At 28.6% G+C, this 17,522-nt stretch overlaps 1 pseudogene; it reads right to left on the reverse strand.

The window, feature by feature from the left end:
• The window catches only part of LOC111390247, a 31,527-nt pseudogene that overhangs the window by 4,012 nt on the left and 9,993 nt on the right, over positions 1 to 17,522 (reverse strand).

The raw sequence follows: 17,522 nt of genomic DNA on the forward strand, positions 1-17,522 counted from the left end.
TACTCTTAACTGCACGAGTTTTGAGCAATGACAGATAGCAAAGCCAGTGGGATACAAATTTATAAATGCTTTATAAATTCAGTCAAAGTCAAAGACACATTAATTTCAACCACACATTCATAACTGCTACTCATTATTATCCACGTTCAAGGAATACACTAGTATTCCTCTTTATAAACCATTTAGAAATTTGCCAAACGGAGGCTAAGTCATCCAAATATTGTATCCTTTTCCACTCAAAAAAATGACACAGAAAATATCTTGTAAAGTACCAGGAGAAATATTTCATTAACAAAATTTGAAGCACCATGCTTGTAATAATTAAGTCTAACCTTGGTTGTACCAGTGGAATTTATATAAAGATAAATTGGCTTTTCCTCATCTTCATACTGAAGGTAAAGAAATTCTGCAAGTATCAGTTCAGTGACAGATGGCACCAGAGACATGCCCAAGTAGACAATACGATTTTTATACAAATAAGATGCTAAATCTGGAGGAGGTTGCTCCCAGGCACTTCCTCTTGAGAAAGGGATAACCTGTCAACAGAATTTTACCCAACCAACATTCAAGATACTAATGAGAATGGTGGCAACATAAATAATCACAAATATGTAGTATATACTGTTAATGATTGCAATAACAGTCAAGACAATTACCAAAGTTGTTGTAGCTTTACTAAACAACAGCAATCGGAAAAAACTGTGGGTATGGTGATGGAGGCGGACTAAAACAGTAGTCTTAACTCGCACGGACTGTTTGTGTGGATGTGATTTGTGGGTTCGGGAAAACTATGGAACAGTGGCTGGAGAAGAGCATGGACCGAGCGTGAATCTAGAATTGGGCGATGTAGCGACGGTGGTTACGAAATGGGTTGAGTATTGTGGTTGGCCGGTGCGTTGTGGGTGACCGGCGTGCGACGAGTAGTTGTTTAATGTGTATGTTTAGGTGGTTGTCTTGCTCTTATTTTGGTTGTAGTAGGTGGCAGGGGTGATTGACGACGGATGAGTTGGTCTTAGTGGTGTGTGGAGTTTGAGGCGACTGTTTAGGCGGAGGTGGGCTGCTGGCGGTGGTTTTGAGTAGGGAAATTTATGGAAATAACATTTTCAAATGCGTTACTTTTCCAAAATGACCCTCGGATAATTTACATACCAAAAATGCTCTACATTTGGATATTACATAATAAGATATCATAATATAGACATTTTCTATTTTAGTCCTTAAAATTAAATATTGGTTGAAATTTGATAATTTTTATTTGATTTATTTGATTAATATTCTTATTTGATTTTTGTTCGCTCTAAGTAGCCCCCTAATTGGCATCAGAATTATAGAGATCATGAAAAAGCCTATAAAAATGTTACCTAAAGAAATAAAAATCTCTAGATTAATACTTAAATTTTGCAAATAAATAAAAAATTAACTATTAGAAAGTTAAAGGAATATTTAGATTATACATCTTAAACAAATATTTATATAAAAACATAGAGATTATGGAAATTAAACTAAGAAAAATAGATAATTATTGACGTTTAGAAGAAGAAAAAGGCAGCTATATATTTTTAGAATCTATTCATAATAGATTAAAAATAATGACTTTAACAATAATTAAAGAACTTCCTAAAGAAATAAATGAACAAATATTAGATAAATTAATAATAGAAAAAATAAAAGATATATATACATACGAAAAAACTATTAATATATATGAAGATGAAGAAAATAATTTATATTATAAAGAAAAGTATGAGTACAAGTAATAATACACATTTAAAATTAAATAAACTACTTATAAAAATAGATAAAATACAAAAAGAAATACGAAATATAATGTTAATACTAGAAGAAATGAGAATATCAAATAATAGACAATTATTAAAATTAAAATGCGAAAGATTAAAACTTGAGAGCAAATATTTTATTATAGTAAAAGAAGAATTAGTAGATCTAGATACAGCTGAGAGAAGATTTGAAAAAATAATAGATAAAAAGAAAGATAAAAGATACAAATTAACCTATGAGTTAGAAATAAGAAAAAAATTAATATGTCAATAGGTGAATACATAGAAGAATTAAAATCATTAATAAAAATGTTAATAAATGATATACAATATTTGAGAAATGAAGTAAAAGAAACGAGAAACGATATAAATATATTAAAAATTGAGATTAGAGAATTAAAAGAAAATAACAAAAATAAAGATAAGAAAATAGATAAAAAAAACTTACAGAAAAAGAGATGACTCGAATAGGAAAGAAACATATAGAAAAAGAAAATATAGTAATAGAAACAGGAAGCATGGATGATGAATTTAGAAAAAATATATTACCAAAAATATTAGAAGAGGAAGCAGAATCTAAAGAAAAATCATTACAAAAATTAAAAGTAGAAGAAAAAGAAGATGAGTGAAGAATTAAATTTGTTAATAGAAAATTTTGATCAATTAAGCCTAATTAATATAAGTGAATACCAAATTTTAATGAATACTGGAGGAGGGCCTAATCCAGCAGGAACATCTAAATAGGAATTACATGATACAGATGAAAGTTATGCACCTATATATAATAAACCATATAGACAATTCTATGATAAAGCAAGAGATAGACAACTACCTAAAGGAAGTATATATAAAAATAGATTTGAACTAAATGATAATTATGATAAACCAATTGATCATGGAGGAACAAAACTAGATTTAAATTGTAAAATAGATACTAAAAAGGTCTTATTAACTTGGGCAGATTCAATAATATTATTCTTTTTATATAATAAAGATAACACATGGAAAACTATTGAAAGAAGAATATATTTCTTAATAGCATCCTTTGAAGGAGATGTTAGAAATTAGTGAGAAAGAATAAGCAATGATACAAAAACATTAATAAAAAGAAATGTACAAATAGAAATAATAAAATCAGATAGACAAGGTATAGAAAAATTAGTAGAATATATTTTAGATGAATTTTTAGAAGAAAATTGGATAAGAAATGTTGAAAAAGAATCAATAAGAGAAAAAGGTAGTGCTAGGATCAAACTAATAAAGTTAACAATATGTGATATGTGTAAAATTAAATAATATACTTGTGAATTTAGAAACTATTATTATGTTCAATTTTATAGTAATGAAAACCAAGAAGTGTACCAAGACATGTACTATAATAAGTTACCAGATTCATGGAGAATATATTTTAAAATAGAATTTGAAAAATATGTTAGAGATAATACTAGAATACCTAGGACTTTAGGTTTAAGAATAAAATTTTTATTTGAAAGACTTGCATATATATGTCAACAGAGACAATTAATAAAAAAATCAGGAAAATTAACTAAAATAAGTTATGAAAACATGGAAACCCCTGTGCAATGAGGATGTAATCCTGAAAGAAGAATTAATAAAAGAAAGTATAAAAATAAAAAATTTAAAAAATTTAGAAATTTTAATAAAAAATATATAAAACCTAGAAGAAGATATTACAAAAGAAAAAATAACCCATATAATCAACAGAAGAATAAAAAGAAAAATAAATGCCAATGTAAATGTTGGAATTGTGGAGAAATATGTTATATAAGCTCTGATTGTGATAAAAAGAAAGTTAGAATATTACAAAAAGAATACTTAGAAATAAAAGATGGATTAAGTGAAATATCAGATATTGAAGAATACTATGATCAAGAAGTATATATAAGTGAAACAAAAGAGAATGAATCAGGATCTGAATAAAGAGATTGAAGAAATAGAAAGTAATAATATAAATATACAAGAATATGAAAGAATAGAAGGATATGGATTAAAAGTCACTTTTGATAATAATAAGTTTAGAAAATTGCAAAAATTATCCTTAGATTTAAAAATAGGAAAATTGGAAGTCTTTGATAGAATTTGGAAAAGAGAAAGAATAGCAATAAATGAATATCACAAAATAGAAAAAATCATAGATGTAAGGACAACTTATGGACAATATAAATTAAATCTTTTAACAAAAAATACAGTTGATGAATTATTAACAAAGATTAGCAAAAAACGGAGTGAAAAAATTCAATATGTTTATTTAGTAGGAATACAAATAATGTTTAAATCACTATTTAGAGAATGGATAAACTCACCATTAACTATAACTTCACATGCTGGAAGAATAATAAATTTAAAAGACAATCATTTAGGAACAATAGAATGAAATTTGGCATATCAAAAAATTATGTTTACATGTTACCCAAAATATTGTGTATCATTGAAAAATAGAAACTTTAATAAAGTTTTAGGACTACATTTCAAACTTCATATAGATGATATATGCAACCAGGTGATCAAATTATGACTATATAATATAGAGCTTTATACACATTTACCAATTCTAATTATGGGAATATTTATTCCAATAAACCATATATTGAAGTTTATAAAGAATGTAAAGATATTAGTAAATTAATAGAACCAAATAAACAAATAAGTTTAATTCCAGAAAAATATGAATTTAGTATAGCAAAAAATAAACCTGAAATAACAGAATTAAATGAAGGAGAATGTTCTAATAACATAACATTTAAGGATGAAAAATTAATTAAAAGATCAAAAAGTTTTAAAATACATAGTACAAACCAGTTAGAAGAAATCAACAAAATAAAAGAAATAAAATTATACAGAAATGCTGGAAATATGAAAATAGAAGGGGAATATTATAATGGAAGAGAAAATATAAATGGACCGAATATATTAATAGATACAGGATTTAGTGAATGTCACATAGCTTCAATTAGAAATAAAGGATTAATAACTCATAAAACTGAGCCATATAAGTATGTAAATTTTGATGGACAGGAACATATTACAGATTTGAAAGTTAATGTACCAATAAAAATATGAGGAATAGATCTTTTAGTACCATGTTACATAGATAAAAGTATGGATGTAAACCCTCATATACTTTTAGAAATGAGTTTTTTAAATGGATTAGAAGATTATAGTATAAAAAGAGAGTGATTATTTATTGTTCATAATGGACAAACTACACTATGTAAAAAGAATTAGATGAATAATTAGATAAGTTTTCCATTAGCTGTTTATATAGAAATTACTATTGTAGAAACAAATATAACAACTTATGCTTTGATAGATACAGGAAGTGATATAACAATATTTAAAATTTTTTTAATAAAATCATGGAATAATAATAGTAATATAAAAATAACTGGAGTTACAGGAGAAAGTACTTAAATAATTAATAGTGCCGATAAAGTTAATATAATTCTTGTAAGTAAACAAGTTACAATAAATAAGTATATAACTATGATAAACTAGAATGTGATATATTATTAGGGAATGACTTTATACAACAATTTCAATATTATAAACAAAATAATTATATGATAATGCTACAAACACCTTGTGGACACTTATTAAAAATTTCTAGAGAATTTAAACCTTATAGAGTTCAGCCAGTCCAGCATGGCGATAAATAGGAGAAAAAACCAATCATAAATAATGAAATAAAAAATAAAAGAATAATATGTAAAAAAAAATTCTAAAAACAGGAATAGAAATGAATATAAAAAAAATCATTGAACAACTAGAAAAAGTTTATGGAGAAAATCCATTATTATTTTGGAAACCATATCACCCAAAAGTCAAAATAGAATTAATAGAAAATGTTATAATAAAAGTTAGACCAATGATGTATATTATAGAAGATATACAAGAAATTAAAAATCAAATAAAAGAATTGTTAGAACAGAAACTTATTAGACCTAATAATGAACCTCATAGTAGTCCAACCTTTATGATTATGAAACACTCTGAACAAGTTAGAGGAAAAGTTAGAATGGTCATAAATTATAAAGAATTAAATAAATATACTAAATTTGATGGTTACTTTTTACCAAATAAAGAAATGTTAATAAATCTTGCAAGAGGAAAACAATATTATTCTAAATTTAATTGTAAATCAGAATTTTGGCAAGTAAAAATGGAAGAAGATAGTACATAATATACTGCATTTAGCACACCTCAAGGAAAATATGAATGGTTAGTTATGTCATTTTGTTTGAAAAATGAACCATAAATATATCAAAGAAAAATGGATAATATATTTAAAAAGTTTAACGAATTTCTAATAGTTTATATAGATGATATATTAATATATTCTAATAGTAAAAAAGAGCATAGAAATCATTTAATCCAATTTATTACGAATGTAAAAAAGAAGGAATTGTATTATCTAAAAAGAAATCTATAATAGAAAAATAAGAGATAGACTTTTTTGAATTATCAATAGGTAAAAGAGGAATAAAATTACAGACTCATATATTCAAAAAAGATAGAAAGTTTTTCAGATAAATTAAAATCCAAAAAACTGATAAATTTTTTTTTAGGATGTTTAAACTATTCTGAAAGATTTATTGAAAATCTTTCTAAGAAAAGATATAAAATTCAAGTTTTAATTAGAAAAATAAATACTAAAAGATGGAATGAAGAACATACAGGAATAACTAAATCATTAAAATAAGAATGGAAAAATTTACCAAAATTAAGTTTACCAGATGAAAAAGATAATTTGATTGTTAATACTGATACCTCAGATAAATATTTGGCAGCTATATTAAAAACAAATCTAAATGAAATTTGTAGATATTCAAGTGGAACCTTTAACCAAGCAGAAATAAATTATACTACTCATGAGAAATAATTACTAGCAATTATTAGAGGAATAAAGAAGTTCTCATTATTCTTATTGTCCAAAAAATTTATTGTTGAAACTAATAATTCTCAAGTTACAGGATTAGTCAGGAATAAATTACCATCAGAATCCCAATACAGAAGGCTCCATATATGGCAAACTTATTTAGTATTTTATAATTTTGATATAGTCCATATTAAAGAAGTTAATAATTTTCTTGCAGATTTTCTCAGCAGAAACATAGAATTTGTTGATGGATAAAGATAAGATCATGGAATTATACCAATTTATCCTACATATACAAAAAATGACAGATTTTTTTAGAGAAGAATCCGAAGATATAAACTCTGGAGCAACTCAGATCTCAGAAATGTTCAACTCAAATATAAAAATATTGTTGAATACTGAGCATAAAAAATACGCCATCAAACTCAAAAATCAAGTTTATGCTATTGCAGCACAATTAAAAGATATATTGTCTGAGACAGATATACCAAAGAGCTCAGAAATGAGTTTTCCAAATCAATACCAAATAGGGACCAGCTGGAAGCAGCAATGGACCCAAACGTGACAACATACCTACTGATAATAAAGGAGATTCCATTTCTGTATCATCAACCAAGAAAATTATGATACATGAAGATAAAAGAGATACCAAAATAATCAGCATCATAGACCAAGAAGATAAAATCCCTTTAGATCCAAAAGAAGAAAAATATGCCGAAATAGTCAGAATTGCTTATGAAATAAAAATGAGTGATTCATATTTCATTTCTCTAAGAAATAATGTTTACCCCAAAATAACAGGCATGGAAGGAGGTGATCCTTCATTTATAAAAATTATGGCAGACTATGAATTCATGGATTTGGTCCATCCAAGAAAAGATTTTATTGAAATTTTAAAGTTTGCTGACATATTCATTAAAGAAGTATCCAGATTCGTCAGAGGAAGAAAAATATTTTTGAAATTCTATTCAATAAGTTCAGAATATGATGGAGTTGTTTATTATCCAGTTGAACACATAATCTCAATTGGATATGTTGCAGCCAATTTCCAAATTGATATTACAGAGAAAAATAGAAAGTCCCAACAGTGACAAAATCATGGATCAGACATAGAAGAGCACTTGGAATTAAAGTCATTTACAACATTGCCAAAAATTTGTTTGATAAAAAATTCTCGTGCTTGAGCCAATATGAAAATTGGATGCTGGTATCCAATGGAGGATATGCAAAATCAAAAATTTTAAAAGACTATATTACAAGATTTGATATATAACAATTCTCAGGATGTCCTACCACTATAAAAGAATCCTGTCAGCTAAGGGAGTGCCCCAGCTGCATGTGAAGACATTGAAGATAAGAGCAATAATAGAAAAATATGCTCTCTAGATAAAAAGTTGAAGCAACATGTAGACTCAAGGAGGAAAATAGAGAGGCAAGTGTGCCTTGCTGATGTAATCAATGATGTAATAGAGTCTCATAAACTTGTATAAATAGAGACATTATTATAGAAGAATATCATCTCATCCTATCTTGAAATCTCGAATTGTAAGCAATAGCTCATTCTCAATTTGAAAAACCAATTTTTCTGGAAATCCTTTTATATCAAATAGAAGTCTTATTTTAATTCTGATACAAATAAAATCCCAATATTTTGATATCAGTATGAGCTTCTAAATCTTTTTCTCATAGATTTTTGAAGGATCTAATAGAAAGTTTCCTTCTTATTTTAGCAAAAAGAGAGTTTTTCTTTAACAGAAGTCTAAAATTTTATTATTTAGAAGTTGATACAGTGAGAGCAAGTATCTAAAATAGTAACAATTCCATGAAGGCAGGAGGCCGTTGAAGGAAGCAGTTTACAAATTCAGAGCTTGAAGATCACTTGGTTCTAAGAATATAGGTCTAGATCAAACCTAAAGTAAAACTATTAAACTTGTGTCAAAATTAGAGTGAATCTTTTTAAGATCTTAAAAGAATCACATGAACAATTGCATGATGATTATTTTGATAAATGCCAAGATATACAATTGAAGGATTAGATAATTTATTAGAAAGAATGTTAAAAGAAATAAAGAATATTATATCTCAATTAAAAAATATAAATTTACCATTTGAAGAATATGGTATTTTACTTAGAAAATATGATATGTATGTTACAGATTATTCCTATTTATTAGATCATAGAATGATTTTATATTCAAATATCCAAAATAGATTAAATAGAAGATAAAAGATTAAAAGATTAGGACATATGTTGTAATATAGAAAGAATAATTTCATTAAAGATAATATAGACATTTCCATAAAAAGGAATAGTGATAGGTCAAATAAAAAAATCTCCCTTTTGAGTAAGGGGTTGGATGGGGGGGGGGGGGGAGGGTTTTGGTTTTTTGCTTTTTTATTTTTTGGGGGGGGGGAGGAAATTGGTTTTTGACTTTTTGATTTTTGATTTAATTATTAATATTATAAATATAGTTGATTTTTTAGCTCTTGATTGGTCCCATTAGTTTCTAAAATACATTATTTTCTATTATTTTTAGTCACCCATTCTTCAATAAAATAATCTTACACGTAAATCTATTTTTTTTAAAATTTTAATCACACATTCTATATTAAATCACTATTTCAAAATACATTTTTGAAAAAATAAAGAGGGCTTAAACAGGCTTTTAGAAAAACATAATTATATTATTTGGTCAAAATTATAAGGACATTTTGGACTTCTCCTACAAATTTTTTAAAGGTTTTGTACTTTGGATGGCACATATGAAAGGTTTAAGACAAGTTTGTTGCAAAATAAAAAGTTTAGTACCTTGGCTATAATTTTTCTTTTATTTTAAAGAGGGGGGAATGGATAAAAATAATAATAAAATTAAATAAATTCTTAAGCCAAGCAAATGTGTAAACTATATAAAAAAAAAAAAAAAACAACAACAACAACAAATTGACATAATTTTTTTTATAAAGACAGAGGGTAATTATATTCACTCCATAATTTTTATTTATTGCACCACAATTAATTGTATTTAAGGTTCTTAATTTTCGTTCATTATAGCATTTATGTTCTTAACGATTTTTTATGTCATTCATGTCCTCAATTTTTTCATTAATTAACACATTTCGTATTTTATAATAGTTTTATGTCCAAAAGTATATTGAAAATGGCATAAAATATCTTATTTAATAATTAATAAATAAATAAATGTGCAAATTCTTTTTTTTTCCCCATTTCAAATTATGAAAGACAAAATATTTTGATATAATTCATCATAAAAAAAGATGTACTGATTAATGGAACGTTGAATGTAAGAATTCGACGAAAAAAAGTTAAGAAAATAATTGATATAATGAGTAAAGATTGAAAAGTTTAATTACAATCAAAACGTAGTATATCAAATAAAAATTTTGTTGACAATATAACCATCCACTATAAAAACATTGTGTCAGTGTGCTAAATTTATCTTTTGATGACAATTAGTGCTAGTTTAGCAACCTTTAAAATTTTAAATTGTTTGTTATAGTATCATTCTCCATCACATATTCGCACAATAAAATATTCTATATACAAATCAATAAAGTTTATTTATTTTTTAACCACACATTTGTCAAATAATACTGTTCAAAATTTTTTAATTTTCCAAATAATGGGTGACAAATGTGGTCTTAGATTTTAGAGAAACTTAACTTAAACCTACATTTTAGTTTTCAATTTAAAAAATTGGGTAGTAATTATTTTTTTTAATAAAAAATCAGATAATGTGTTTTGAAATATTGATTGTTTGAAAAATGTGTGGTTAAAAATAGAATTTTTTTTTTGAATTTATGTATAAGATTATTTTATAGGAAAATGTATGGTTGAAAATGGATTTCGAAAAAATGTGTTTTGAAAAAAAAAAAAGGGACTCAAATAGGAGACTTATTTTTTAATTTAAAAACATATTATACACACCCTACAACCGTCCACCCACACCCACTTTCAAAACATTTGCACATGGTTCACAATATCCCACCTAACCCCACCGTAAACAGGAAAAGACTAATGGACAGGGCCACGTAGGCCTTGTTCGTCTAGGGGGTGCACTCTGCGCACCCTATTGGTAGGGGGCCTGTGCCGACGTGGCCCTATTCATGTAGCAGCCCTCTCGTAAATATCTTTTACTTTCCTTGAGACTATTTCTCTCCATTATACAAGCAAATTGAATACAAGTCTCTATAGAGAGAAAAAAACGATTCATGGAGGAATCACTGCTCATTGCCTTCATTTGTGTCGAACTTACTTTTTCCCAATTTGACGTTGTGGCCTCCCACACTTTTGTGAAACATAATCATCACATAAGTTGCTAGAGTTTCCTGTGAATCAAGCTATTAAAAATCTCAATAATTCTAATTGTATAGAATCCTTCCCACAGAATAAATTCAGAAAACTCACATGGGATGGGTCCCGTGTGAGTTTATATTGAAAAAATATAACTACTCACCTCATGAATAGTGTGATCTATAAGAGATCTGTGCATTTCTTTTCTGTAAGTACAGTGCAGTTCTAAAAATCTCTAGTTTGACTCTGGCACCATCTGTGAATCAAGCTATTAAAAATCTCAATAATTCTAATTGTATAGAATCCTTCCCACAGAATAAATTCAGAAAACTCACATGGGGTGGGTCCCGTGTGAGTTTTATATTGAAAAAATATAGCTACTCACCTCATGAATAGTGTGTGATCTATAAGAGATCTGTGCATTTCTTTTCTGTAAGTACAGTGCAGTTCTAAAAATCTCTAGTTTGACTCTGGCACCATCTAATTTGGCTGGAAAGCCATAAAAAACCATTGGGTGGTTGTGGATTGAGGTGTAGGTGGTGGGTGTTGAATCTAAGGTGGCGACAATGTAGTGGACAACGTGGGGTGAGGGAGACAAAGAGTTATTTGTAACTAGTTAATTATGTAATTGTAATTAGTCAAATTGATAATTTGTGATTAAACTTGTAATTGTGACAATATTTTTATGTGTGATTTGAGTGTATTGTGAACTTAATCTATTTAATTGATAAACGGGTCACAAAAATTTTATTAGGTGGTATTTTTTAAAGAATTTCACAAGTTTCTTAGATTTGAAGATATATTTTAAAATTACGATAATTATGTATTTTTTCTTAGAGTTTAAGAGGACGATAAGTTTATCAAGAAATCATCATTGATATTGAGGCCTTGTGTCTTTTAAGGTAATATGATGGTTTATGCATGCTAAAGACTTGAAGGTAATAAATTTTGCTAAAATGTTTTTAACGACCTCCATAATATTAGCATCCTTCAAATTAAGATGGCAATTACAATAAGCTCCTTTTTAACCATGATTTGAAAACTCTATTTTTTTTTTTGACATATTTATTTTCAACTACATTCACATAATAAAATATTTTACATGTGAACCCCAAATTTTTCTTACTTTTTAATCATACATTCTCCCGAAAATCACTATTTAAAACATTATTTTTCTCAAATAATGATTTTCAAACAGGAGCTAAATCGTCAATGAAAATTAATTATTAAATAAGTCGTTTATCCATTTAGTATGATCCACATTTTATAAATATTTAAAAGCACTATCGAACAAGCACATTGATTATTAAGTTAATTTGTATAAGTTCACATAAATTAGTATTTATTTAGAATAGTAAAAACTTGGAAATTTGTTGTCTCACCAAATCATGTGCTCTTGAATCAGAATCCCAAATAATGAATCAGAGCACATCCAGCTATCTAGCATCTGCTGCTACAGGTTGAGAGGCAAAGGGTGTCCCTCTTTTCGGTTGTGAACACATGGAAGTGAATTCGAAAATTGACACAATAATTTATACTTTGAAGATTTTTTTTATGAAACATGAAAATTTAGATATAACCAAATCAAAAAAGAACCAACTCCGACTAAGGAATTTCTCTTAAAAATTAATAAATTGGGAGAATGTTTTTTTAATTCAAATCCATATTTACGAAATCAACGAGTTACCAATCACGAATTCGATCATAGTACTGTTGCTTACACTTCTACTACGTCAAGAACATAAGAGAATGTAAGGAATATTCTTTGAATTTTGCCTGCTGTATAGACCCTATTTCACAGGCCAATACAGGCCCCCCTCACATGCTAGGTAGATGGGTGGGGATGGCTGATTATTTGAAAAAAAATAAAAAATTCCCCCACCCCTCCCCCATGTATTGTGTGTGGCCGGTAACAGGGCCTATACAGCCAGTAGGTTCCATATTCTTTGGTAGTTGAAATAGAGAAAAATAAGTGGAATTTAATTATAATTTTCTAAAAATACTCATAATTATAATACTAGGAAAGGACAATTACTTTTAGGTAGTTTTACACTTGAGGCACAGCTGACTGGTATTCTGAATCAGGTTGTCATCTTAAGTGCGTTTGGATACTTTTGTTCTATATCTTTATAAGATAATGTATCAAAAGCTGAAGTTAAGATATAATTCAATTGGATCAAGTTGCCATTTTTCCCCCTTTAATAAACATGCGGTTGTTACTCTCTATTTTTCCAGCTTCATCCTTTGAAAATCTCAAATTTTATCGCTCGAATATTTTATTGTATTTGTGGAAGTTGATAATAAAATATTTAGAGTGATTTGAAAAGAATTTTTTTTAAGTTAAAATAATTGGTTTCTAGAAACACAAACACAAAAACTATAAGGTATTTACAACTGGAAAGATCCATGAAGATGTCGATGAGAATCACTAAACTTGGTGGAGTTAGGCTCCCTTGAACCAAACCCTAATTCATTAGCTATGTTTGGATTCCATTTTTAGAAACTCACTTTTTCTCAAATTCATTTTCAACCAAAATCCATATTTTTATTCAAATTTTCAACCAAAAATTTCATCAACTTTTATCAAAATGTGCTAAAAATCTGTGTCGCCAAGCTTTTTGATCAACTAATTCAATCCCCTATTTCAAGGACATCTATGTTAGGTAGGTCCGAGGGCTGCTAAATAGTCGTATGAATCCATCTTAATGATTTTATTTCTATTTTAGCAAATTAGTTTTGGGAATGCTTGCTGGTTAGTGTTGTAGTTTTGCGATGAGAAGGAATTGGAAGAGAGCGAGCTCTGAATTTTAAGAATTCTAAATTTCTCGCTCTCACCTACTGGCTGATGAAAATGGACTTACTAGTTGAGATATTCATGTTACTTCGTCTGCATTAGTTTGTATATGAATTCCTGATTTTTCTTTCTATGCGGATTTCATGTTCATCTAGGTTGAGGAATGTTAGACATTCAATCCAATGAGGACAAATTCCTACACTTTAACGTGAATTGATTGAAAATTTTGGTTCCGTATTGATTTATTTTGTATTAGATTAAATAATGATGTTGGTACGAGATTAATCAATTTGTTACTTGCAACTTGCGAATACACGAGGATATATAGGTCGGATTAATTCATTGAGTAAACCAATTTTGCTTCTAATTTGTGGTTAGTGACATCCAATCCTTTTGGCCATTTGTCAAGCCCTGATCAACGTTATTAAAATCGGATCGGACCGATCAGTTCAACTAGAAAAATTGAGAATCGAACCAAAATTCTGTTGGGTTATAACATATTAACCATTAAATAAAGAACTAAACAATCATCCGGGAATCCGACCAATTAACTAGCGAATTGAAAATCGATCAAGGTTTTACCAATTTGACCAGTTCCAAAAATATTAAAATTAAATTTAAAATGATAAGATTCCTTGAACAATGTTACTTGAAAACTCTTCCAATTCTCCCAATAAGGACGACTTTTATACTAATTTCTTAACTCTTTCCAATTGATGCACTTTCAATGTGCGATTAACATACTTTCAATAAAGTCAATACTATATCCATATAATATCAACACTTACTGATTTTTTTACTTAATAATTATGACACAGATGGTGCATAATGAATGAATATAAATTTAAATTACTCAATTTCTTCACGTTGTCGGAACATTTTATTTTATTTTTTATCTTACATATTATTAAACTTAAAACGAAAAGATTCCATGAACAATGTTACTTGAAAAACATGTCCACTACATTATTCCAATTCTCCCAACATGGGCCACTTTTATACCCATTTCTTCGATCCTTCTTCGACGTGGGACTGACAAACTTCCAATAAAGCCAATATAATCTCCATATAATATTAACACTTATTGAATTTCTATTTAATACTTATGACATAGATGGTGCATCATGCATGATTATAAATTTAAGTTACTCAATTTCTTCACATTGCCGGATCATTTTTTATTATTTGATCTTATACAAATTATTAAACTTAAAATGAAATGATTCTGTGAACAATGTTACTTGAAAAACGTGTCCACTACATGTTGGAAAATAAGGGGTTAGAGAAGAAACAACAACAAAATTATATAAACAAAATGAATAGAAATCACGAAATACATCAATAACGAATTTGAGGCTTGAACACGGGATTGTTGTCTTTAAACTATGTTTGCCCCCTCTCAAGATTGAATGAGATGTTTAAGGGTTTTTGCAAACGGTTTGTAGGATTATATCAAGCGTTGTAAAGGATTTAACACCAAAGCAAAAGTGCAATTCTCCAAAACTTTAAGAACACAAAGGAAGATATTGAATATGAATTTAAATCATTAGTTTGATTCAATATGGAATGATATATGGATCTCAAGGTGTTTTCAATGATTCTAATAATGTTGATTACTCATCACCTATTCATAGGTCTCAATCAATGCATCACGAAATGATGCCAAAAGAAGATGAAAAGTGGCAATTTTTAATTCAAAATGGCTCCCAAGTTTCAAATTGAAAAATCAGCCAACGGCTATTTTTTAATACTATGCGTACGCATAATATAAATCGTGCGTACGCATAGTAGAAGCAAAATTTAATTCTGATTTTGTCAAAACACATCTCGCGTACGTACAAAATTAAGCCTGTGCGTACGCATAGACATAAAAATCAAATTTTACATTTTTCAATTTCTTTTGATTATACCAATTCTACAATTGAGCCCAACAATAAGTTCATTATCATTCCATTGATTTTGAACAAATTTTCAACAATCCCCCACTTATTCAAAATCAATACGATCACATATTCAAAAAGACGGCACTTATACATAAGGATTAGATATCTTTCGATTTGAATCTAACCATAGTGTAATTCAAACAAAGTAAAGTCAAAATTAGAGGGAGCATGGAAGTTTTGAACCAATTATTCCTTGTGACAATACCGGTGAGAACACACACATAAGTATCACGTGTTCTCAAGTCCCTCAACTCGCTTAGTGCTTTTATGGCCTTGCGCTCATCCTAGTCAATGAACGTTTAAGAGAGAAACTCCAACTCTCTATTGAGGCGGCACCACCTTGAAGTTCATTTAGGTGAAGTTCTTCCAATATCTTTGTTATTTTTAGAGATACTTGTATTTTAGCACTGAACTTCATTAAGAGTTTTAATGTTCAACCCTCACTTCAGTAACAACTAGCATTATTTAATTAGGATAGGATTATTGCGGATTTAAATAATGCTGCAACTATCCACTTTTCGAATGACTTGTTGTTACCCTTTGACCCCGTGGATTACCTTTTGAGTAATGACAGGTAGGGTTGCCGTCATTGGTGGACCTTTTTAATTAAGGAGTTTCAACCCCATCCTACTCGACGTGGACGCCACTAAATCTCTATTTAGTGCTTTAGTTAAAGGATCAGCTAGATTCTCAATTGACCTTACATAATTTAGGGAAATTATTCAATCTTTGATTAATTTTCTTATGTAGTCATGTCTCAGACTCATATGTCTAGACTTTCCATTGTATACCTTGTTATATGCCTTTGCTAACATGGCTTGACTATCACACATGATAGGTATTGAAGAGATATTCTTCGATCTCAAAGGTATATCATATAAGAGATCCTTAAGTCACTCAACCTCTTTCCCGGTATCCAATAAAACTACAAATTCAGATTCCATGGTCGAGTGTGTTATACATGTTTGTTTCTTTGATTTCCAAGAAACAACACCTCTTCCAAGAGTGAATACCCAACCCGAAGTGGATTTACTTTCACCCGTGCTAGATATCCAACTAGTATCGGTAAATCCTTCCAATATCGCCGGGAATTTAGTATATTGTATGCCCAAATTCTTGGTTTTCTTTAAGTATCCAAGAACTCTCACAATAGCCTTCTAATGATCATTACTCGGATTGTTAGTAAACCTACTAAGTTTACTTATTGCATAAGCTATATCCGATCTTGTGCATTGAACAGCATACATAAGACTCCATATAGCACTTGCATATTCCAATTGAGCAATCGCCCTTTCATAATTCTTTATTAATTTTGAACTTGGATCAATCAGGGTACTACATTCCTTTTTGTTCAAATGTTTGAACTTATTTATCATATTCTCAATATAATGTGTTTGACTTAGATAGTAACCCCCACTAGTCTTTGTGACTTTGATACCTAAAATGGTATCCACTTGTCCAAGATCCTTCGTCTTGAATGTGGAAGAAAGAAACATTTTTGTTTCTTCTATTCCGTCCATGTGATTACTCATAATCAGCATGTCATCAACATACAAGCATATAACTGTCACATAATCGTCACAAACTTTAGAATATAAACATTTATCAACACTATTATATTTAAACCCGAATGATGTTATTGTTAAGTCAAACTTCTCATGCCATTTCTTTGATGCTTGCTTCAGACCATATAAAGATCTCACCAACTTGCACACTTTATGTTCATTTCTAGGTAGGGCAAACCCTTCGAATTGTTCCATATAGATCTCCTCATCGAGATTTCCATTTAGGAATGCCG

The sequence above is a fragment of the Olea europaea genome, unplaced genomic scaffold (assembly GCF_002742605.1).
Source record: "Olea europaea var. sylvestris unplaced genomic scaffold, O_europaea_v1 scaffold664, whole genome shotgun sequence".
Classification (NCBI taxonomy): domain Eukaryota; kingdom Viridiplantae; phylum Streptophyta; class Magnoliopsida; order Lamiales; family Oleaceae; genus Olea; species Olea europaea.